Source organism: Phocoena phocoena, chromosome 11 (assembly GCF_963924675.1).
Source record: "Phocoena phocoena chromosome 11, mPhoPho1.1, whole genome shotgun sequence".
NCBI classification, from domain to species: domain Eukaryota; kingdom Metazoa; phylum Chordata; class Mammalia; order Artiodactyla; family Phocoenidae; genus Phocoena; species Phocoena phocoena.
The window spans coordinates 23026298-23050586 of NC_089229.1; the positions used below are offsets into that span (position 1 = coordinate 23026298).

A 24289-nucleotide genomic window follows, 5' to 3' on the forward strand; every position below is an offset into this window, starting at 1 on the left:
TGTCCCTTGCATTGGCAGGCGGATTCTTACCCACTGTGCCACCAGGGAAGTCCCTGGTTATTGTTTTAAACTACTAAATTTTGGAGATAACTTTTTGTGTAGTAATAGTACCTGGACTAGAAACTAATAGAATTTGCCACGGAGTGTTTCCCACAGGGCCTGGCAGAGAGTAGCTGCTCAAAATTATGCTACTTATTAGAACTTCTCTTTACTCTCTCCAAAGCTGTTTACTTCTTTGGCACCAAAATTTCGACTAACCAAGCCATGATAAGGATCTTAATTTTTTTCCAATATTTTTCCCTTGAGTTGATTTCATTTTCCTTCACCAGCCTGCTTGCTTTCCTCTGAGTGTGTCTCTGGTTACTCTTTTTTGAGGTCTGGCTTCCAAAACAAATGATAGTAACTGTTGAGATTTATAGAATGATTTTTATGTGCCAAGCCCTTTGATAAGCACATTGCTTTATGAGGTTAGGTACTCATATTATACCCATTTTAAAGTTGAGGAAACTGAGGCACAGAGGGGATAAATACTTGCCCAAATTCGCAGGGTTAGTAAGTGGTAGAAGCCAAACCATCTAGTCTAGCTGTTCTTCATTGTGGAAACCAATATGTTGTCTGTGTTAGGACTATTGCAGTAGGAACATGAGCCAGAGAGTGCTTTTGAGATTCTGTGGGGTTTGGGGGAAGAGACATATTGCATGTATGAACAGCTGAGTAAAAACCATGCTGGGAGAAGAAGTCATCTGGAAGATTTTTCAGGTCTCCAAGTTCCCACATTCTCTGGCTCCTGGTATTTGTCCCTTCAGCATCACTTCTGGAAATACTGTTCCTGCTGTTCACACTCACTCCTGACTCTTGTTCTGCCCAGTTGAACACCAGCAAACATTTACTAAGTCCGCCTTGGCTCCCTTTGGGGTGTGTGTTTCTATCTTGCCTTCTTGATGAGATCTTCTCTTCCCTTCCCACTTATCTCCCCATCAGGACCTCCTCTGCGCTAGGTCTCAACACCACACTGGCCTTTTGTCCATGGACTGTTTGTACTGGCCACAAATAATCCCTTCCCTCTGCCTCCCCCCATTCTGTATCCGTTGCCCAGCCCGTTCATTGCCAACTGCTGCCATTCAGATGCTCGATGATGGACTGCCACTCTCTTCCTGATTACCCCAAATGACCCTGGACACCAGCCCTACTCATCTCTGTTTCTGGGGCAAAACAGACTAAACTGATCTTAGTAAATTCCTCAGGGGTCCTGGTTATCACTACTTCCTTTTCCAAGTGCTCATAATTTATAACCATATTAGATAATTTTGACTGAGACTGACAGCAAAAATCACTGAAATACTTTCTTTTAAAGAACTGGAATAACACATACTTGTCTTCAGTCTTCTGTCAGTAACAATAAGAAGTTTCCTTCTCCCAACCACTCCCTACCTACTTGCCAGAGCCAGTCACTTCAAATTTGAAAGCTTCTTTTGGTCTTCGCTTCTCTTATTTCTAAATAGTGAAGTTACTATTTTTTCCTTAAAAGTTGTGAACATTTTAGATCTACTTTCTGTTAGAATTCTCATGCCTCTTATTTTCTCTTCTATTCATATTTTTATATGACAATTTTTAGTTTATTCAATAACCAATTTTAACATTACTTTGACTAGGAGCACATTACTGAGCCAATTAGGGTACTATGATTACATTATGCAAATTTCAAGCAAATCGTTATATAAAAAAAATACCGTGAATACCCAGATACCTATTATCTTACTTAGTCATAACCTAACATTTTGCCACATTTATTTCAGGCATAAAAAAAGCATTATAGATACAATTGAAAACCCTTTGGGTTTCTCTTCCTAATCTCATTCTTGTTCTTCTCCTTACTTATCTCCTTAGAGTAACCATGATCCTGAAGTTCTGTTTGTCATCCTGTGAATTATTTTTTTACTTATATACGCAAGTATTCCTAAACGATATGTCGTATTGCTCTGTTTTAAAATTCAATGTAAATGGCATAATACTTTATTTAGCCTTTTGTACCTACTTTTCCCCTCAATATTTGCTTTTTAGATTTATCCATGTTGATAAATGTAACTCTGGCTTTTAAAACTAATGTATGGTATTTCATTGCATGGCTGTAATGCGCTGTATTAATCTGTTTTCCCAGTGATAAACAAAATTTCTTTTCTATCCATTTTTTGCCATTATAAACAGTGCTGCAAAGAACATTCTCATAATTGTTGTGCAAATGTGGAAGAGTTTCTCTAAATATGATGAATTTTGGTATATAAGCATTGGCGATTTTACAAGGTATTGTCAAATTGTTCTCCAAAATGGTTGAAATAATTAAATACCCACCAGCACTTTATGAGGACTTTCCTGGAATGGTCAGACTTTATTAGTATTTTTTCAATATCATGGACATAAAATGGCATCTAAATGTGATTTCAATTTGCATTTCCCTTTCACCTGTAAGGTTGAAATCTTTTCATAAGGTTATTGGCCAGTCTTTGTGGAGTAAATGTTGTCTCACCTTCATTTGGTCAGATTTCAATGTACCTATTGTTAATTTTTTTAAAGCAGATGTTCTGACATATCTGCCAAAACCTGTCCATGATATTTTCCATACCAGCTAAGATGCTTTGGCCTCAAGTAATAGAGCACCCAACAAACAGTAGCTTAAATAACAAAGACACGTTATTATCTCACGTAACAAGAATCACAGCAGTAGTTGGCTCCAGAGTAGGTTTAGACCTGGCTCTCCTTGTCTTTTTCCTCTGCCATCCTCAGCATGTTGGCCTTATCTCTTGGGTGGTCCTGAGACCACTGCTGCAGCTCCAAGTGTCATGTCCTTATACCACACAGGGAGGAGCAGGAAGGAAGATGGCAGGAGTCAAAACTAGGCCTTTGCCTTTGGTTGCTCTCTTTTACCAGGGAACAAATTCTTAGAATCCCTCTGAAGTCTTGCACGTATATCTCATAGGCCAGAACCGGTCACATGTCTGTATTAGATAAATTGTTGGCCTTTGGGAATGGGATGTCATGGTTGGTTTAGGCCAATACCAATTCATCCCGGGAGCTGGGCAGACTGCATCCCAAACAAAATCTAGCTGCATAGACAAATGAGAAATGGCTGTTGCGCAGGCTGCCAAAGTGCTCCCTTTCCCCAAATCAGCAGGTCGTCTACAGCTCCTATTTTTTGTCTCCTGCACACCTCCCTCTTTAGCCCTCTCTCCAGATGGTTCCTTCCATGGCCTGCTTCCCAGCTTTCCCCTTTGAGCTTCCCTTTAGTATTCTTCTCTGTTGGGTCCCTTTCCTGAATGCCATGTTTTCCTCTCATTTTTTCTGTCTCTTTTTGCAGAAGCCCAACCCGTCAGTAACTTCCTAAAAAATAGTGCATAGGAGACACATGCACTGAACCTTGTTGGTGTGAAATTGTCAATATTCCATCCTCACATTTGATTCATCATTTGGTTGCTATAGAATGCTAAGTTTCAAAATAATCTCCACTCAGAATTTTGGAGGCCTTGCTCCGTCATTTTTTTATTCCCGATGTCTAGAAGTGCAAAGGTATCCTGACTACTGGTCCTTTGATGGAAACTCTCCTGCTCTTCTCAAAGGCTCTCCAGATCTCCGTTTTATCCCTGGCCTTCTGGAATTCCACACAGTTGTAGCATGGCATTGGGCACTCAGAAAGCTCCTTCAGGCAGACTTCTGTTCTGAAGTCCTGAGAAATGTTCTTGTTTTATACTTCTGATGTTCCCTTCCCTCCATTTGCTGAATTCCTGGAATTCCTGTTGGTTGCATGACAGACTTTCTGAATTAACCCCCCTAGTATTCTTATCATTTTTTTGGCCTAGTTTCCCTCTCTTTGGGAGCTGGGCAGACTGCAGCTCCTTTCTGTGAGGTTTGTTTTCCTTTCTGTGAGGTTTTGGGTTTGATTGTCCAAACTCCTTATTAAGTTTTTTATTTGCTTTCATATTTTTAATATCTAGGGACTTTTTCTTTCTTTTCTTTTCTTTTTTTTTTTTAAATTTGAAGTCTTTATTTTCCTCTCTAATCTCATGCCCCTTCCTCCCTCCCATGATATAACAACTGTAAGGAATTTGGTGAATTTCCTTCCAGTTCTTGTTGTGTGCATTTGCTTTGTGTATGTGTGTCCATAAACAGTATTATTTCTTAAATGTTCATAAATGACATCAGATTGTACTTAACATACTTCAATTCATTGTTTTAAACTCACAGGTATTTGGGATTGACTCTTGCTATTACACTTTGATTTAACTGATTCATTTTAGTGCACGATATTCTAGTAATTATAGACTACACTAGACTCATTTTTCATATATTTACTAGGAACTCTTTCTTGTTCTTTAATAAATTCCCTTTCATAGCATCACGTTTTATGTATAAAATATCACTCTGATGTTATACTTTTTTGAGATTTTCTTCTGTTTCCTGGGTTTTCTGTTGTCTCTAGGTTCATTTTCTTCTGTCTTGCTTTTAGTTTGCTTTAGTGTCTCTCATGGTGGAATCTTTGCTCCTATGTATGAGGATTCCTTGTCTATTTGTCCACATTAAAGAAGCAGGCACTGAAAAGATCACTTGGAAGCTCTGAGTGCATGGGCTGGGCTTGTTGATGTGGGAGACTTTATGTAGGATGATTGGAGCCTAGGGTAACATTTTGATGGGATATCTTCAAAATCAAAATGTGTAAGCCTTTATTCTAGGACCATTTCCAATTTGGTCTTGATAGGATCTAACAGTAGGTCTCTGTAACATCAGGTTTATGCAGCATTAACTTACTCATATTTCTCAAGATACCGAACTTCCTTAGGCCTCAGTTTCCTTGTCTGTAATCAGATGGAGTTGGGCTAGGTGGCCTCAAAGGACTTATTCCATTCTGTAGTTTTATAATATGATTCAGGACAGAGATTAGTTAAGAGATGGAAGCATATTAGAAGGAATCAACTATGCTAAAATATAAAAATCCTTTGAAGCCGTCAGGAGATAGGCTCCTAAAAATCTAATAAAAATTTTGACTCATTGGGGACATGACTCAATGGGAGATAATTAGAAATAAACTTGGGAGGGAGGACTCAAGAACAGCTAATATTTAGTGGCAATGCCTTAATTAATTTTGCCTGTACCCTGGGGATGTTTGTCACTAGGCTTTGCAGTCTACCTCTTGGAGCTGAATTGTACACGTAAGCTGGACGTTGCTGATTGAATGGGGCATTATAGATCCGGAGAGAAGGAAGGAGTATTAGATTTTAATTTATAATAATCCATCGAAGACCCTGGGTCTTAGGCTGACAGATTCCTACACAAAGCTCAACATCTTGGAGGATTTCTAAAATTAGATTCTTGTTTACTCCTCAAATGAAGCTGTGTTCTTGGTGTTGTATGAGGTTAAGGGACTCTCAAAAGGTGATAGGGAAAACATTACCTGGAGATTTCACGTTTCTGCAGAGGAATTTTTATTAGGGTCTGATGTGTATTAAAATTAAAACTAAGTCTTAGTTTAATCTCTCTTTGCTTACTTAGACTGTAAATTCCTGCAAAATTGGTGCCTCTGTCCTCACGGTTTTATGTATCTCTCATGCAATGTGTGCAGTTGGTGTTTATTACACATTTGAGTAAATGAATATATTGAGATGAAAACATGCCCTGGGAAACTGCTTCCTTTTCATCCACCTCTAACTCAAGTTGAAAATTTATAGGTCACCATCCAAGTTCAGCATGTTTTAAGCAGGCTGAGGATTGGAACTGGGGCTTGTTTAAAAGTTAAAAGTACATTCAACTCGATTTGGTGGAATTCCACTGTCACAAAATACCTTGAGGAATAACGTCTCAGCCAGTACTCCTTACTTCGGCAGCATGACTTGTCCTGCAGTCACCTCAATATCGTATTGCTGAGCTGAAATATAGCTAACCTGTCATAATGGTATTTACCCAGAGCGCAGGGGAGAGTCATGCCGGGGGAGACATTTAGGGGAGATTTCCTGGATTTACGATATTGATTTTTGGTCTTTGTATGAGGGAGAAATTAACATCCCTCCTCCTGGAAATATATTCTCTGTAATGAGCCTGGTTAACTTCATGAACTGCAGCTTACCAAGTTAGTGTTTGCCAAGAAGGGGGACTGGGTTGGATTCAGAGTGGGGTGGGCAATCTCACTCAGAGATAGGGCTCTGTCAGACCGCAGACAAGGAAGGAGAAGATTTAGGCTGTCTTTGGTTTTGGCAAAGCTGATGAAAGACAAGCTTTAGTTGGGGAAACTTGTTTAAGAAAGGTTGGAGGGGAGAGAGGATTTCCATAGTAGCACAGACTTGGGGGGCCACGTTTTATGTTTTTGTTCTGAAAAAGGCCGTTCATTCATTCATTCATTTCAACAAACATTTACCAAAGGCTAGACCCATTACTAAGGATGTAAGGAATTGCTTTTAGGGAGCTAAGACACCAGAAAAGAAAACAACCCAGACCAGCCTCATAGCAGTTGAAAATGGAGACTAACTCTTGGGGAAATTCAGACTCTCCCCTGAGCATTATAAAATGGGAAACTTCATTTTGGCAAAGCCTAATGTCTAGGTATCATCTTTACATCTTCTCCAGCACCTTACACAGCATCTGGCCTGAACTTTGTTTATTTTTTAAAAATTTTATTTATTTATTTATTTTTGGCTGCCTTGGGTCTTCGTTTCTCTAGTTGTGGCGAGCAGAGTCTGCTCTTCGTTGTGGTGCACGGGCTTCTCACTGCGGTGGCTTCTTTTGTTATGGAGCACAGGCTCTAGTGTGGGCTTCAGTAGTTGTGGCACTCAGGCTCAGTAGTTGCGGCTCGTGGGCTCTGGAGCGCAGGCTCGGTAGTTGTGACGCACGGGCATAGTTGCTCTGCGGCATGTGGGGTCTTCCTGGACCAGGGATCGAACCTGTGTCCCCCGCATTGGCAGGTGGATTCTTAACCACTGCGCCACGAGGGAAGTCCCTGGCCTGAACTTTGTAATCAGTCCTCCTAAAAATACGCCTTTCATCATTTCTCCCTTTCTTAGGGATCTACAATGACTTCCTGTGTTGCTTGCTGAACCCAAGATCAAAAGCCTCTGCCTGAGTTTTAAGGCTCCTCATAATTTAGCTTACCTTCCTAATGTATATTTCATATTTTCCATAAAGGAATAGCCCCCCAGGGGGCCCTCTTTACTTCTGAGTTTGCCCTCAGACAGCTGGTACTCTGACTGAATCTTCAGCTTGTTAACAATGTTGGTAGATAGAGACCATGCACTTCATCCCTGTGGCAATGGGCACATGGACGGGGGTTTGGTTGGCTCTGCAACAGAGGTGTGAGCTCTGGGAGCCTGCTGGGAGGGCTTCCTTTTCTCCACTCCCAGCAGCAGACCCAGGCTGTGGGGACAGAGAGGCCTGAGCTGGGCAGTGGGTATCAGTCTTTTTAGAGGCCGGAGCAGGGGCCAAGGGGAGGATGGGTTGCAGGGTTGACTGTGATTCCCAAAACAGCCTGGGTAGCCACTTAAGTCTGCAGAGCTGCCTCTATCAAAATGTTTGTGTGAGGCATTTTATGCTAGTTTTTGTTTGTTTTTAAAATAAGAGCTAGAAGGAAATCATCCTGAATTCTGTCATCCCAAGGAAAGGCAAGGGGAAATTTGAAGTTTTGCACGTGCTCTTTTTTAAAAATATATATATATTTATTTATTTGGCTGCACTGGGTCTTAGTTGCCGCATGTGGGATCTTCATTGCTGTGTGTGGGATCTTTTAGTTGCGGCATGCAGGATCTAGTTCCCTGACCATGGATCGAACCCAGGCCCCCTGCATTGGGAATGGGGAGTCTTAACTACTGGACCACCAGGGAAGACCCTGAACACGCTCTTGAGAGTAACTCACCCGCCATCTACCTGCCGTTGCTGGCCGGTCCAGGGAAGACCTGGCTCAGAGGATGGGCAGTAGGCGATTGTGGGGCGTACCCCGCAGAGTCCACCCGTGGTGTTGCCGCCGGTGTGCGATAGCACCTCGGGCTGTGATTCTAAGCTCTGTCCAGTGCGGAACACAGGGAAAGAAGAGCCTTAGGAACTGCTGAAGTCACTTGTTGCTCTTCACTGCTTTAAGGAAGTGGGGGAACAACAGCCTCCTGACAAAGGATGCAGTGCTCCTCCCAGCATCATCCAGAGAGGCCAGTTTTTGTGAAAGATGCTTCACCGCTCAATTGATAACGTTCAGCACTCCCCTCCTTGCCTCCACCCTCAGACCTTACTTCTCACTAGCTTGTCTTTTTTGTTCTCCTTCACCCCCTGAATCTTTACTCTGAAATCCCTCCTTGAAGGGCTGCCCACTGGACGGAGCTCCCTGTGTACGTACCTGCTCTTGTCCCCCTTCCCCTGCGAGCGCCTGGCTGCTGTCCCCGGACCAAGCCACCCTGACCGAGCTCCTCTCTGCGCTGGCTGCTCCTGCAGCGACCACACACTACACTTAGTAACGTGGCCAGACCCCTCACACCTAATTCCAGTGCACATTGTTTGTCAAAAGGAGAAAAGGCCTTCTCATTTTGAAATCCAACAGGACAGTCCTGGAGGCCGTTACGAACTCTCACGATGTGTCCTTCAGGTGAACCTGCCATCAGAGTGACAGTACTTCCTGTCTGAGAAAAAATAAAAACGAAAGGGTCACCTGTTCTCCAGCCCTTTTCTCACCTGTATTTTCCCACCCCCACCCCCCCAAAAAACCAGAAAACACTACAAAAAATGTTGGTAGATAGCGCCTGCCTTGAAGAGCACCCCTACAGGCTAGCCCCAGGCTTACCTTTGTCTGGGACCCACCCACCCTTCCACAACCCAGGAGCAAAAGCGTTAACGCAGGCAGGGAGCACCAGCCTCCAAGCGTCTGCTCTGTGTGGTCTGAGCCCAGTCGCACAGCTGGTGAAATGTTTGGCATCCACCCTGTGCAGCGCTGTGGGACCCACTCTGCACTCTTTCCACGCTCTGTGTTTGCTCTTCTTCCTCTTTGCCTGTTCATATTCTTGCCATTTTTAAAGACCCAACACAGCAAACTCCATCTGTGCATTTAACAACTGTTTATTGAGGGGCTGCCATGAACACAATGGTGCAAGACAGACATTGTTAGGCCCTCACAAAGCCTGGAGTCCACAGTGGGGAGAGAGGCATTCATCTAATAATCATCCAAATCAGTGTGAATTGTGTGATGTGGGCCATGCAGAGGGCGTATGGTAGGAGGTTGGTGTGGCGGAGTCTGTGGGAACCTGCACCTGGGCACCTGACTGGGCCTCTGTACCCAGGACCTGGACTTGACCTGGGTTGGGAAAGGGAAGGGGAGATCAGGCATGCCTTCCCTGTGGTCCTGGCCTTTGGGCTGAGGTCTGGAGTATGAGTGGACATTAACTAGGCATATAGGAGGGAAGCACGGTGCGTTTGAGGAACTGACAGTAGCCAGTGTTGTGGCTTGCAAGCCTCAGTTTTTTCATGGACTCTCCTAGGATTTCCCAGAATTATATCCTTATATCCTCTTGTTGATTCATTAAAGAAGAGATTAATGGTTTCAGTAAGCTTTAATTTAGGACCGAGTATGCACTGTGAAGGGTGCTGGGAATACAAAGCCTGCTACAAACTCCATCACTACGTTTTCACTTTTTGCTTTCTCTTTTGTAGTGCCCAGCCCACCTTTAGGTATTGTTCATTGCTTGCTCTCCCTTCCCTGTATCTCTTCAGAGGCTGTAAGTTATATCCTGAAGTGATCGTCTGTCCTCCTTATTAGAGTATCCCCAGCCCTGGAACAGAGCCTGGCCTGTATAGTAGGTGCTCAGTATATATTTGTTGAATAAATACTTGTGTTGAATGAACTCCTGATGAGACATGGTTGTGACCTTGTTGTGTATTGGTTTGTTATGATTTCAAATCCACTTGTTTATGACTTAAGTGAAGGTGTTTTGATCTAAGGGTGAATTTGTTTACATTGAGGAAGATGTGCCAGGATGATGTCATCAACATTAGTTGTAGCTCGGCTATGGAGAGGCGTTGCTTGATTTGAGCCAGAAATCTAGCAGCTGATGGACAGAGGTTTGCAAAACAGAATCCATCATGATAAAACAAAGTCCTATGAAATTTCCAGGAGAAAGTAATTTAAGAGATAATAATAATGATAATGACAATAATAATAAAAATGATAATGACAATAATAGTAATAATAATAATGCAGCTTAACTCAATTCTCTCAATGCTATGTTGCTTTCCCAGTGAGTTCCTAACTTTACAATACAGAGTTCAAAGGTATTTAGTATACCAGGTAAGCACCATATATATTTGATTTTTTGACATTTGAGAAGCAGAGGAGATAGAATTTCTGGCCACTTCCCATTTCAGCTTACCGGGTCACTGCCTGAACTCTCACATACAGAGGTGACATGAAAAGGCTGGTGTTTTATTATTACCTCTCTTTATGGCTTATTGCCTCCATTAAAGAAAAATGGGTCTGAGATGGGATCCTTCAACCCCGGCTCTGAAGAGGCTAGCCTCAACCCCAGGGGAGGGCTAGGGGTCATTTTACACCCCCGTGAGCCCCATGCAGGAAGTTCTTAGGGGGAAAACTCGTTAACCATGGAATGGAGTTTTATTTGGAGCTTTCCAGGTCTGTAATAACCTCTCCAGTGACCTCGCCCAGACTCACAAGTCTGCTGGCTGTGCACTGGCTGGTTTGGCTTTCTCGTCTGTGTTTTGGCTTCGAGGAAGACAAGAGGGCGTGGTTCAAGGGAAGCAGTGAGCCCCAAGGAGACTCTGCCAATTACTGCACCTGTCAGTGTTCAACAACAGATCAAATGAATTCAGAGACCCAAACAGTATGCAGAAAACTGAACACAATTATCTAAGAAATTAAGTTATACAGTTGCTATGACCTTTAATCAATCATCCAACCGTTAATGTTAATTTTGTGATCTAAAAATCATAGTTCTATTTGCATTTTAATGGCTGCTAAATGAGTGTCATCAGGAAGAAATAATGGCAGGGTGGCCTTTTGCTACAAATTCTTGCTTCCTAATGGTGATGCAGAAAGCGAGGAAAACGGTGTTTGGAAAAGGTTTTGTTTCGCCTTCTAACAGATGTATGGAGCTGCCCTTCTCAAATGAAAAAACAAGCAGTTCCCCACAAATACCACCACCTGTTGTTATAAATAAATCCAGGCTGTAAAATGGCACGTACTCTCAATGGCAAAATCATTACGGGCATCCTACCCCTCTCCCGCCAGCCCTTCATTATAGCCTCTTAACACCTTGTTTCTCAGTCACGTACCTTTTCAATCTTTCGACCGGCCATCAGGCCCCATCCCTATCCAAGAGAGATGGCCTGTGGATTTGTGGCTAAAAATAAAAAGTTACCAACCTCGGGGAGAATGATCACACATCCCTTTGCACAGTTTAAGCGGCTAGAAACTGGCTACGTGCCACTCCATATTTAGGGTTCTCTTAAAATCTTAATCCAGACATCCAGTGGTGTATTTCACAGCTAATGAACCTAACCTTCAAGTAGGAGCATAAAATCCTAATTAAATCAGGGCATCGTGAAGTTATTGGCAGGCTGTTTATAATTCGGTAGAATCTTGTTTCTATGAGTAGTTATATGAAAATTATAAAGCATTAGAACTGGAATGTTGTATCCTTTAATTATCTCCTTATCTATCTCCAAACTCCTTTAATCCACAGACTGTGTCACTCCATATATAACTATTGATTGTTTAGCAGGCCCAGGATATTATACTTACTAAAATATTGTGTTTCTCACCTGAAATTCAGCTTCTTGCCTCCACTCTCTTGGGAGAAGTTTCATGTGAATTATTTCTTCTGATGAAAGAGGTCTTGAACTTATAAATTTGGGAAAAAAGCTTAAAAAATAAAGTGCTTCAGATATGTTCTGAGTACAGGAAATTCAAATAGGGAAGGGAGGAGAAATATTAGAGATGAATGCTAACTTATTTTTTTCTTCCAAGGAAAGTGGGCAGGGGGATGTTCCTGCAGAGATTGCAACACTCCATATTTCATAAAAGATTTATTAGCAATGACGGAGGGAGATTGCTGAGAGGAACCCTGATAAATGCCTTGCCTTTTTTCGCTGCTTTAAAATTATGGGTTCTGTCCATAAAGTACTGATTAATTCATATTCATTCAATGACATACCCTCTTTTTCTCCCCCAAGCAAAGATTGTAAGCATTTTACTTCAACAAATAAAGAACTCTGGGTGGGATGCATACTAATTCATTTAGCTCTAGAACTCGCACTACAATTGATGCAGCTAATCACAGCAAAGCAGGAAAGATTCTTTTCTTTTCCTGTGACAAGTCCTGCCTACCTTTCAGCATTTTTTTCCCCAAAGGTATTATTAATCTCTAAACATCACGAAATTGAAGACTTATCTAAGACCCTTTAAAACAGTGTGGCATCATACGTAGCAACTCCCAAGGAGAGAAGTTACTTTGCTTTTCTAAAAGACTGACTGTAGCAATTGGAGTCTTTTTTCCTTGCTTAAGGAATCCGGATAAAGTAACCGGTGCCTGTTCTAAACTTCCGGAGGAAATTGGTTGGATTTTAAACACAGTATTTATTTTGGAATACTGGGTGGTTCAGGCCTAGAAAAGTGGCAAAGTCCTTGGAGGGAAGAGAATAGATGCTGGGCAGCAGATGAAGAGCCATCAGTGGCTCTTCGCTCAGGAGTTTACCTGGGAGAGACACAGCTACGGCAGTGGGATGGATGGGACTTCCTGCTGCATAAGGTGGTCTGACAAATTACTTTTATGCACTTCTCAGAGAATCAGCCAGTATTTTTCAAATTTAATGAATTTTTAAATTGTAAGAGTAATGTACTCCTGTTGAAAATATTGGAAAATGTAGACAAGTACTAGCAGAAGAATTATTTCACAAGCACTGTGCTAGACACCATCCTGGATTATTTAAGGAGATTTCCATGAAAGAAGGTCCCTTAAATCTGGTTGGGGAACAATGGGCTGTAACCTCCATGAGGGTAAGTATCAGGTCTGTCTTGATCACTTGGCCCAGTCCTTGGCACTCTAGATGCTCACTATGTATTGGTTGAAGGAATAAAATTGTAAACAAACAGTAAAAACAGTGCATGTCCAAATTTGATTTTGCATAATTTTGATTGAGAGAACTAGAAGTATTGGTATGAGTAGCTGTCTAGACTTTTGAGTAATTTCCAAGTAGTTTTGTTAAGGATCTAGTTTAAATAGATAGAAAATGACCAGACGTCAAGTTGCGGTGGAGAGGGGGAGTGCTATTTTCCATCGAAAATAAGACTACTTGGGGAATGCTTCTCCATGCCAACTATGGAACAAAGTTTAACCTACCTCTCTTATAGCAACTCTCAGAAGTATGCATTTTTATCTTCACTTTATAATTTGGTTCAGAAACCATAAGTAATTGTTCAAGACCTTAGTTAGTAAGTGGCACACCTGGGATTCAAACTCTCCTTTGTGTAACTCCGACACTGTGTTCATAACCACCATGCTTTACTGCCTGGAGTCTGGGTCAGCCAACGGCAGGGGCCAAATACAGGAGCACATCCAGGGTTTGCACATAGGGATGTTTAGAAGATCCACTGTGGGGAGCTAAGTCCAGGGGAAGAATATGTGGGATTCCTGAACTTTTAATCCAGGGTCTACTGAAGATCCAAGATCTGGGAAATACATTTGCCCAAGACTCACACAGCTTTGAAGAAGCTGAGTTCTGATCACATTGGCAGTGAGCACTGGGAAAGCCAGGGATCAGCAGTCAGGGAGCTGGTAACTGGCATTGAGGGACAGGAGACCTAGCCATTGGGGGCTGACACGTAAGACTCTGTGTTTGGCTTCCGGGGAGGTTGGGGCTTTCCAGTTGAAAACTTGAGATGCCACATGGGGGACTCAGCCCCTGGGAGAAACAGAATGAATCATGATTGACTCTGCAAGGCACCCTGCTGCCATGGAGGCCATCCCATTTGTCTTATTTGGAGACAAACTTAGTACCAGAGCCTGGAATAGAACTAAAAGGGAATCAAGTTGACTCAGTTACCAGGGTTGGATGGTGTGATTCAGTGAGGGTGCAGACTACCCCATGTTTGTCTGACCTTAGGGAATAGTCACATCTAATATATGGGACTCAGTTCATTTTTACCAAAGTTAATTGATATGTTGGATATTTCAAGCTTTCTCCTTTAATAATAAGGAGCACTAATAGTTGTGCATCTAATATATGTCAGGAACAGTGCATAGCCCTTTGCATCTCATTTAATCCTCACAGCAATTTTGGGTGGTAAGCACTGTTATCATCATCTTCATTTTACAAAGAAATGAAGTGAAGGCTTGGAAGAGTTAAGTAATTTGGGTAAGGTCACATATCTAGGAGGTGTGGAGCAGGGCTGAATAGCTGGGGAAGCCATTAAAATACTGAAAAATGTCTATTCTAGTAGTAAGTAGGCATCACAAGCTCTTCTGAGTGTCCACACACCCCTGGCCTGCTCTCCGGTCAGCCAACTAGAGAGGGGTCTGTACAGTAGGAGGTCTCTGGGGCCAGCATCTGCTCTCACTGGATGATTTCCCTGCTGCACTGGATGTACATCTATTGGTGGAGGTAGTTTTCATGGCGCACATGCCACCTGGCAGATTAGGGCTCAGCACCCTAACAACCCTCTAAGAGAATACGAATCGCCCTGAGCGTTCAGATGTGTAAGCTCTTGCCTGTGTGCCTTCATCAACAGTTGCTCCAGGGGAGGGGCCCATAGCGTTTCCTGTCATTCACCCAACTTCTTTTCTCAGTGTTTTGGGCTTTTCCTTTTGTAAAGGTGTTGATCCTGTTAAAAGCCACTTATATTTCCTGCCATTGCTTTCTGCGGGGCAGGTGGTAATGCACTCCAAGAATGTTGAGCACTATTTCCGTGCAGTGTAATGAAAGGAGCCAGGATCTAAAGGTAGCTGACTTGAGTTCAAATCTTGACTCCATCATTTATTATCTCTGTGTGACCTTGCGTAGGCTACCAAACCTCTTTGCATCTCTTCGTTTGTAAAATGATGGTAATTCTATCCATCCGTCCTAGAGACCTACCATCCATTTAAATCTTTTTACCAGAGAAAGACATAAATTAATATCACAGTGGATATAGGCTACTGCACAATGTACTTGTCTAGTCCCTGAGGGGACTGAAAAATTGGCAGACCAGATTATTAATAGTTTTCAAGATAGGATCCACATCAAATGCTGCACTATTCTCTGCCTCCAAAGAGTGGACGTGGGTTTTCTGTCTTATTTGTTGTGATGGGTTTGTTTACTGGAGCTCTTCTTTTAGAACTGTCTAGAACTTTTCCAATTTAAGTGATTCTGAAGTGACATTTCCAAAACTAGCCTAAGGCTTTTCTCTACTCTCACTAGCCTCACCTCACAGCCCCATGAAAGCACACTCAGGCTTCATTACATTTACTAAGATAGACTCAAGTAAATCCTACTGTAGATAAACAGCCCATAAAATTAACCATGGGTGAGCAGATTGTCTCTTAATGCACTCTTTAAAGGGCATGCTCTTTCAGGGGAGAAACCAACCAGGGAATGGATTTGGAGATAATTTGTGAGTTGCAGGTGTGACCTGATAAGGCACTAAAAAGCTCAACATTATGATTGTAAAAATGCAGTATGCCCATCCATCATCAGTGTAGCCTACATAAGCAAAGTCATTTATTAGAGCAGGATAAATAGCTTATTATTTGTCGGGAGTAAAAATGAATAGGTACAAAAATAGTAATATGGTAAAATTTGTGAGCACTTGTATGCATTATTTCTTTTGGTCGTTAAAGCTATGCTGTGTGATAGGTATTACTGGTCCTTTTTTACAAACAAGGAAATTAACCCTCAAAGGGTTTTACTGATTTATTTCTTTCCATAGCTAGGCGTCAGAGTAGTTCTCAATGCCCAGGAGACATTTAGCAATGTCTGGAGACATTTTTGGTTGTCACAAGTGAGAGGAAATGCTACTGATGGGCAGAGGCTGGGGATGCTGCTAAGTATCCTATATGCACAGGACAGCCCCACACATCAAAGTATTATGTGGCACAAGATGTTAGTGGTGCTGAGGCTGAGAAACCCTGAGTTGGAGGGAGTGGCAGTGAACCCAGGTTTTTCGGATTCCCAATTCAATGCTTATTTCTCTACAAGATTTTAAAGATAACAGTGTAGTAGAACTGTCATTGATCATAAGTTTCTCTAGGACGATGTTCATCTGGTACCTGGTAGTTTCAGCTGATATTATTTTGATTATTACCGACCCTCCTGAGTTGATCCCCAGCAAGGACCCTTCTGCTCAGTGTCGCTTACACCAGTAGGAGACTGAATTTGGTTCAGAAAGTAGTGTTCTTTGATCAAAGAACGGTGAGGTACAAGCTCACGCTGTAGAGTACATGCTCTCCCTGACAGGCTGTGGGAGGGGCTGCTTTATAGGGTTTTGTTTTTTTATTTTTGGCCTCGCCTCGCGGAATGCCGGATCTTAGTTACCCGAACCCGTGCCGCCTGCAGTGGAAGTGCTGAGTCGCAGCCACTGGACCGCCGGGAAGTCCCCTTATAGGATTCTTGTCATGGGGGAGGGGGTGGAGTTCTGGGGAGGGCGGGGCTGGCGGGCGCTGCTGTGCTGCGCAGGCTCAGGACTGCAGGGCTGAGGCAGAGCCTCTGCACACGTCCCACCGCCGCCGCCATCTTGGGTCGTGTGGGCCCCGCGCTTCCGCACACGCCCTGCTAGCTGAGGTGTCGGCTCGGCCCCTTGGCACTGGGAGCTCTGGTCTGACCAGTGAAACCAGACTCGGCGCAGAGGGAAGGAAAAGGTTAGACTATTTTATGACCCAGATTCTATTTTTATTTCCCAGGGATTGTTAATGGGCTTTGCCGGTGACAGTTGGTCTTTGTGTCCATTCTGATGGGCTCCTGAGGAGCAGGTTGTGAACTGTTTTGAGTCACACCCCTGGGTGTCACATGACCATGTTTGGCAGTATCTCATCTGCAGGTGATAGAGGATCTCCTTATATGTAGCAAAGTTGAGGAGAAAAATGAACCGGAGATTTTTTTAAAGAAAGGCTCTCCTTTGGCCTACCCATGTAAATAATAATAATGCCCCACCACATGTATTTAGGGCTTTATAAATTTCAAAGCACTTCTGTATTCCTTCAACATGTTGAGGAGAAAATAAGTGCCATGTTGTTCTAGTTCTGAGCGTCCAGTAGAGCCCAAAACAAAGTCTCTCTTGACCCCTTGCAGCTTATGTACGAGGTGCAGGGGACACAGGCCATAGGAAACAAGTAAGTATGTAATATGATGGAGAAAGGTACGCACTGTGGAAAAGGATAAAGCAGAGTAAGCGTAACAGGGAGTGCGGGGGTGGGGGTGTAGCCCTGTCGCCTGGGTGGGCGGGGAAGGGCGATGACGAAGTCAGGTATTTTTGCAGAGATGTGAAGGGTGGAAGAGAGTGAGTCATGTGGATATCGGGGAGAGGAGAATTCCCGGCAGAGAAAACAGCAAATGCTCTGGGACTGGTATGTGCTTGACAAGTTCAAGGAATGGCAAGGTGGCTGGCGTGGCTGGAGCTGAGTGAGCAGCGGGGGAATGGGGAAGAATGGGTCTCAGAGGTAGCAGCAGGGTGACCTTGTAAGCCATTGAAGAAGGACTTCAGGCTTGACTTTGATTGAGATGGGGAGCCACTGAAGAGTTTTGAGCAGAGAAGTAACATGATCAGATACAATTGTAAGAGATCAGTCTGGCTACTCTGTTGAGGCTAAACTACAGGGCCTTAGGTTTGAAGCCAGGAAATCAGTTCCAGGGCTGTTGCAATAATCCAGAAAAGAAGCAAGGGTTGGCACCAGAGATGTAGCATAGGAGGTGATGAAATCAGTCTGATTCTGGGTATCTTTTGAAGGTTGAGCCAACAGGATTTGCTTCACAAATGGGGTATGAGAGAAAGAGAGGGAAAAGAGATGGCTTCAAGGATATTAGCCTGAGAAATGTCCCCATTTGAGATGGGGGAAGCTATAAGAGAAGCAGGTTTGAGGTGAAAGATCAGGAGTGCTGGTTTTAACATATTAAGTGTAAGGTGCTTATTAGGAATCTGAGTGGAGACGTAATGTCATATCAAGTAGCGTATAACACATCCAATGTTACATCTCTCTTTGACCAAAGGCCAGTGTTTAATTAACATGCCCAGGGCTGCAATGTGATGAAACTGGGATGAAATCATACTCTGTCTGATTCTAAGACCAATGTCCTTCTACTGAGGGAGAATTCTAGATATAAATAAGTATAAAGAAAGAAGCCTCTAATAGCACCAATTCCTAAAAACTGTCTTTAAACTGTGCTTCTTTATGATCTTCCCTAAAAAGCAAGGAATGGCCACATTTGGACAGAGGCACAGAGCACATTAAAATAAGTTGACCTCCTGGTGTGGGCCTTGGAATTATTATCAAAGTCATAAAAGGAGCAGGGCAAAGAAGCCCAAATAACTCAGATTCTGCCTACTTCAAATATCACAACTTTTTAAAAGCTCTCTTTTTCTTTATGCATCGATAGAATTAACAAAAAATGAAACCTTACTCTTTGTACTGTTTGGTTTATTTTTTTCCCTAAGTTTTTATGATAAAAAATTCAAACATACAGAATTGTTCAGTAAGCATCCATATATCTACCTCCTAGCTTCTGCATTTAATATTTTCCTATATTTCCTTTTTCGCATATCTGTCCATCCATTCCTCTATTCAGATGTCTGTCTGTCTTACTTTTTTGATGAATGCCATGGTCAACTGCACCCCTCAGTACACTTTCCGCCTAAAGACTTCAGCATGCATATCACGAACCAAGTTCTGTCTTAAACCCTTTATTTTTTTACACTTGTGCCCCATTGGTTTTCAGGTGGCTCTCTTGTAAATGGCATGTAGTAGAATTTTGAATTTGGGTCTAACCTAAGAGTACATCTTCTAAAGAGGAGCCTATCACCCCATCACATTGACTGGGATTGTGGAATGTCAGTTCTTGCTTCTGTCTTCTTATTTTATGTCTTTCTTTGTGTATGCCTCCTTGACATTTCCCCTTTTATACTCTTTAGGCATTTATTCAAGTTTTCTTTGGTCTTTTCCATCTAGTAAACATGTTCTACTTTTTTCTTTCCAACCAGTAGTTACCTTTGAATTAAAATAGATATTGAGTCTAAATTTCTTTATTCATGTCGAGAATGAAACAGCATCCATTGCCTCCTCTCTTGTGGGAGGGGATCATTGAAGCTCCTTTGCTTTCCTTGGCTACTGAACCATTTCAAAGTTTCAGCCCAGGAAATCACAGACTCAGAGCATGTCAGGCTCTCATTTTTCAAGAGGGGAAAATTGAGACCCAGAGGGGGAAAATGACTTTATCCTTCTGAAAAGCCCCAGCTTCTGAATGGAAGAATCAGAGAGCTGGCTTGAACACAGGGCGTTTAGTGCACCTCTACCTTTAGCTCAGACAACACTCAAACAACACTTAACAGCTCCTAGACAGATGAGAAAAGACACTAGTTTTAAAGGATTAAAGAAAATGGATTTCTCAATTCATTGTAGAAATTTAAAAGCCTTCTAGGAAATCCTTCCATCTCTATAATAAAAAATTTTAGCCTACATTCTATTAACCTTTATGTCCACAATGGAAAAGCCTTTTGCTTAATAATATCCCCTCAAGTATTTGAAGACTATTCTTAAGTTTCCCCATAGTCTCCTTTTCTTAAGAATAAATAATCCAAATTCCTTTAAAATTTTCTCATAAATTCTTCTTCCCATTCTTTTATTAATCTTTATAACTTTCCATGAGCTTCCTTCAATTTTTCTATCTTGCTTCTAAGTTGTGAAGCCAGGAAAGGACAAAGTGTTCTGATACTGATTATTGAGTTCATGCCAAACTGTGAGTTCCTTGAAGGCAGGGGTTATTTCTTATTCAACTTTGTACCCCTGGATTAGGGGTCAGAAACCCTTTTATTTTTTTGCCTAAAAAGAGCCAGATAGCAATATTTTAGTCATTGCAGGCCAAGAGGCAGTGTCCTATATTCTTTGAACAGCTGTTGTCTCTGAAAGGCTAATACTCTTTTTTATGTTTTATATTATAGAAATGTGAAAATCATTCTTAGTTCAAGGGCCACGCAAAAACAAGTGGTATGGCAGATTTGGCTTATGGGCTCTAGTTTGTTGACTCTTGCTCTAGATCCTAGCACAATGCATGGCACGTAGTAGGCATTCAGTAAAGTTTGTTGAATAAAAGGATGTATGAATCTATGAAGATTATTTCATAATTTCTGTCTTTTATATTTTTATTTAACATTTCTCTTACATTGCTGGCTCAGTGAACTTGTCCACTAAGACCTTTAGATCTTCCTCAGCCATACACACTCATGGCTAGCACTTTCACATGCTGTTTGTACTTGTGTAGTTTTAGTGTTTTCCCCTTAATCTGAGATGCAGTAGGGGCCCTCTATTAACCTTCATCTGCTGGTGGCTTTGGATCTCATCTTTAATTTAGTGAGGTCGTTTTGAACTTTGTTTTTCCAGTGTGTTCAGCAGCTGCCCTAGTTGCAAATTATCTGTGAACTTAACAAGCAACCACAGGCAATTGACAAAACCAAAATGCCAGACTCAGTTCAACCACCCCAGCTGAGGCCCCCAGCTCTATCTTATTTCCATTCTTATGTCTCCTACCTGCCCTGAAGGGGTTGGGAAACTCATTTCTACTTATTGTCCTGGAATAAATTGGAAGGAATCAGACAGGCACACAGAGGAGGCTAGCACTAATGGCAAAAGGAAAAACCCTTCCTTTTTTTCTCCTTTCTCCTTTTTGGGCCCGTAGAGAATATGAGTCACAGGCTGAGAGAGTGTGAAGTTCTGTATTAGTTAGAAGAATTTCCATTCTGAGCCGAATTTTTTTTTTTTTTTAATTTATTTTTGGCTGTGTTGGGTCTTTGTTGCTGTGCACGGGCTTTCTATAGTTGCGGCGAGCGGGGGCTACTCTTTGTTGCGGTGCGTGGGCTTCTCATTGCGGTGGCTTCTCGTTGCGGAGCACGGGCTCTAGGCGCACAGGTTTCAGTAGTTGTGGCACATGGGCTCAGTCATTGTAGCTCACAGTCCTTAGAGTGCAGGCTCAGTAGTTGTGGCACACGAGCTTAGTTGCGCCATGGCATGTGGGTTCTTCCCGGACCAGGGCTCGTACCTGTGTCCCCTGCATTGGCAGGTGGACGCTTAACCACTGCGCCACCAGGGGAGCCCCTCTGAGTCGAATTTGGATGAAGCAGTTGTGAGCAGCACAAATCCAGCATCAGGGGCATGGAGCTGCTTTACAGAATGCCCGGAGGCTGATCCCTGAGACTGAGTACATCACTCCTGCCATCCCCTCTATCCCACTCCCAGTTTCAGAGGAATTGAGTCCTAGGTCCACAGATGCATTTCTGATGGAATCTCCCTATTTATCTGCAATGACCTTGTGGGGAACCTGCTGTCTCTCTTTCATCCAGGGTCCAGTGGAACCACCTCTAAACTGCTAGTGGGTCAGCAAAGAGCCATGCTTCTTCAGTGCTCGGTGTCCTGCGTGGGACACAGAAGGGCTTTTAGATTTAGCCAGATGTGAAGTCAAGCCTGATGGAAAACATGGGCAGGGGGCGCTCCTTTTCTTTCAAGCTCCTGACTACTAAGTGGTTACAGCTTTCAGTTGGAGGGAACTGGGAAAAGCTCTACTCTGGTTCCCTAGGGGTGATATGAGTTGCCTGTGGACCGTTTTATCCAGTCTTCTCTTTCCCTTTCCTCCCTTACTCTCTGTGTTGCTAAAATTGTTGTGATTGTTACCATTTAAAATATCCAGGAAAGCTGCATTTATTTACAACGACTTCCTTCTTAACCAGCTGGAAGAAGTTGCAAAATAGCCAACTTAGTGGTGGATCAATCTTCAACATTTCTTTCAAATGTTGAAGTAAAGAAAATGATGACAATTTTAAGGCTGTATTAGGTGGAAATGATCTATGAGGGATGGCAGACGGCTGAAGGTCACAAATCAGGCAGCTGCCTCTGGCTCAGTGACTCAGAAGAAACGTGGAAGGCAATGGGAAGTGTGTTCCTGAGTTTTATGAGAGTCCAAGTTTGAGATTATCAACATGCCTGGGATTTCCTGTAACGAGCCTTACTCCTTTCATAAAGCAAACCATTGTCTGATTAGAGCTGGCTGGCCTTCCTTAGATACAGAAATTAATTCATTTTGATTTTAGGGGGAAAATATCATACTTACTTGATAACAGCCTCATTTGCATGTGGGAATCACGCTTATTCCCCACCAGGTTAAAAGAATAATGTCAGTGACATTGAATTTGCATATTTTGTATCATTAATATTTGGAGAGCTTCTTTCAAGGCGTTTTAGATTCTGGGTATACACTCTCTTTTTCTTTTTGTTAGAGGACTTTTTTAACCTGTGTGTCAGGATAGGCTTGGTCATGCTGCAGTAGCAAAACCACTTGCAAATCTCAGTGGCTTAAAATGAGGGTTTATTTCATTCTTGTGCTACATGTCCATCTTGTCCAGCATGAGCTGTGCTCCATGATATTTTCTTTCAGGGACCCCCACTGCTGAGAGCATGGGTTCTCAAACTTTTTCTGTAAAGGGCCAGATGGTAAATATTTTGGGTTTTGCAGGCCATATGGTCTCTGTTGCAGCTGCTCAGCACTGCTGTTGTAGCACGCAAACAGCCATAGCCTATACGTAAAAGGATGGGCATGACTGTGCTCTGATAAAACTTTATTTATAAAAATTTGCAGTGGCCTGGATTCAGGCTGTGGGCTGTAGTTTGCCCACCCTGTGGTGGAGAGGAGAAGGAAAGGTGGTGAACCTTGCACCAGTTCTTTAAGGCTTAACTTCCACTCACACTTGATTGGCCACAGCAAGCCACATGGCCACATCTAACTTCATGGAGGTACAGAACGTGCAGTCCTCATCCCTGTCCAGAAAGAGAACCGGAAATGTTGGTGAACAGCACCTGTGATCACACACCCCTTCTCTATTCTTTTTAGAGAAACCAATATTTCCTCAAGTTCTAGACTAACACTTCAAAAAGCATCCTTTAAATGCAGTCTAACTCAGTTGTTTTGGTGGAGCTAAACAAATTTAGTTAGATGAGCAAGATCTAATTTCCAGGAGTCATTCTAAGCATTAAGTATGTGACATTTTTTCTTTAAGCCCATCAAGTTTCTGTTTGAATCCCTGCATCAATCTGAAGTGAGATTAAATTCATCCATCCAACTCATTGTCAGGTATTTAGACTTCTGGATCCAGGCAGTGATCACATCCTCTCCTTTTCTTTTCTTTTCTCTCTCTTTTTTTTTTTTTTCCCTTTATAGCCATGGAAGTCCAGGGCTCTCACCTTTCACTGGGATATAACTGGGCCTGGGTCTTCCTGACCACCTTGGGCACCCCTCTTTGCATCCCCAAGAGAGACCAGCAATTCCCACTAAGTGAGGTCTCCGGAGCCTCTCCTGTCTTTTAGCATTCATGTCCTTGTTGCTAAGCTTTGCAGATCAGGAAGGTAGATGTTACTTCATCCAGGAGAGGGCACTGTTCCCAAAGTCTAGAAGACAATTCCTTCTGGTGGAGGCGCAAATTAAGGATTAATGAAACCCATGTTCAAACGCTGAAACTATAGCACCTATTATAAAACGTAAACCAAACACCACACTAGGAATGTATTCTATAAAAAGGGAAGAAATGCAATTTATTAACAACTTGTACATTCCAGAAGGTACAAACTGCCTTGTTAAATCATCCAAACATTTTTAGTGGCTCTTCTTTTCTTACAATACAGACTCAGGCTTTTTGAACCAAAGCCTGCCCTGGTGTTGGCTGCTTAGAGGAGGTCCTTGGGATCTTGGAGGCCAAGGCTGAGAGAGACAGGAAGTTTAGGTCCTGTTGCAAAAAGAATAATTTGCCTCTTTCAGGCATCTTCTCCCCACAGGAAGGTGAATAACACTTCTGAGAAACTTAATGCAAAATGTGGGAAGCAAATATAACTAAGACAACTTGGTGGTTATAAACTTTTTTGTTCCACACTCTCAGTTCATTTGTACCTAAGCCTGTATTTCTTTCTTTTTTAAAAAAATATTGTTTATTTGGTTGCGCTGGGTCTTAGTTGCGGCAGGAGGGCTCCTTAGTTGTGGCATGCGAACTCTCAGTTGCGGCATGCATGTGGGATCTAGTTCGCTGACCAGGGATCGAACCCAGGCCCCC

The 24289-nt window shown here is 42.6% G+C and overlaps 1 pseudogene; it reads right to left on the minus strand.

The window, feature by feature from the left end:
* LOC136131337 (ribitol-5-phosphate xylosyltransferase 1-like) overlaps window positions 1–11319 on the minus strand; it is a 53761-nt pseudogene extending 42442 nt beyond the window's left edge.
* Between the last annotated feature and the right edge of the window lie 12970 nt (window positions 11320–24289).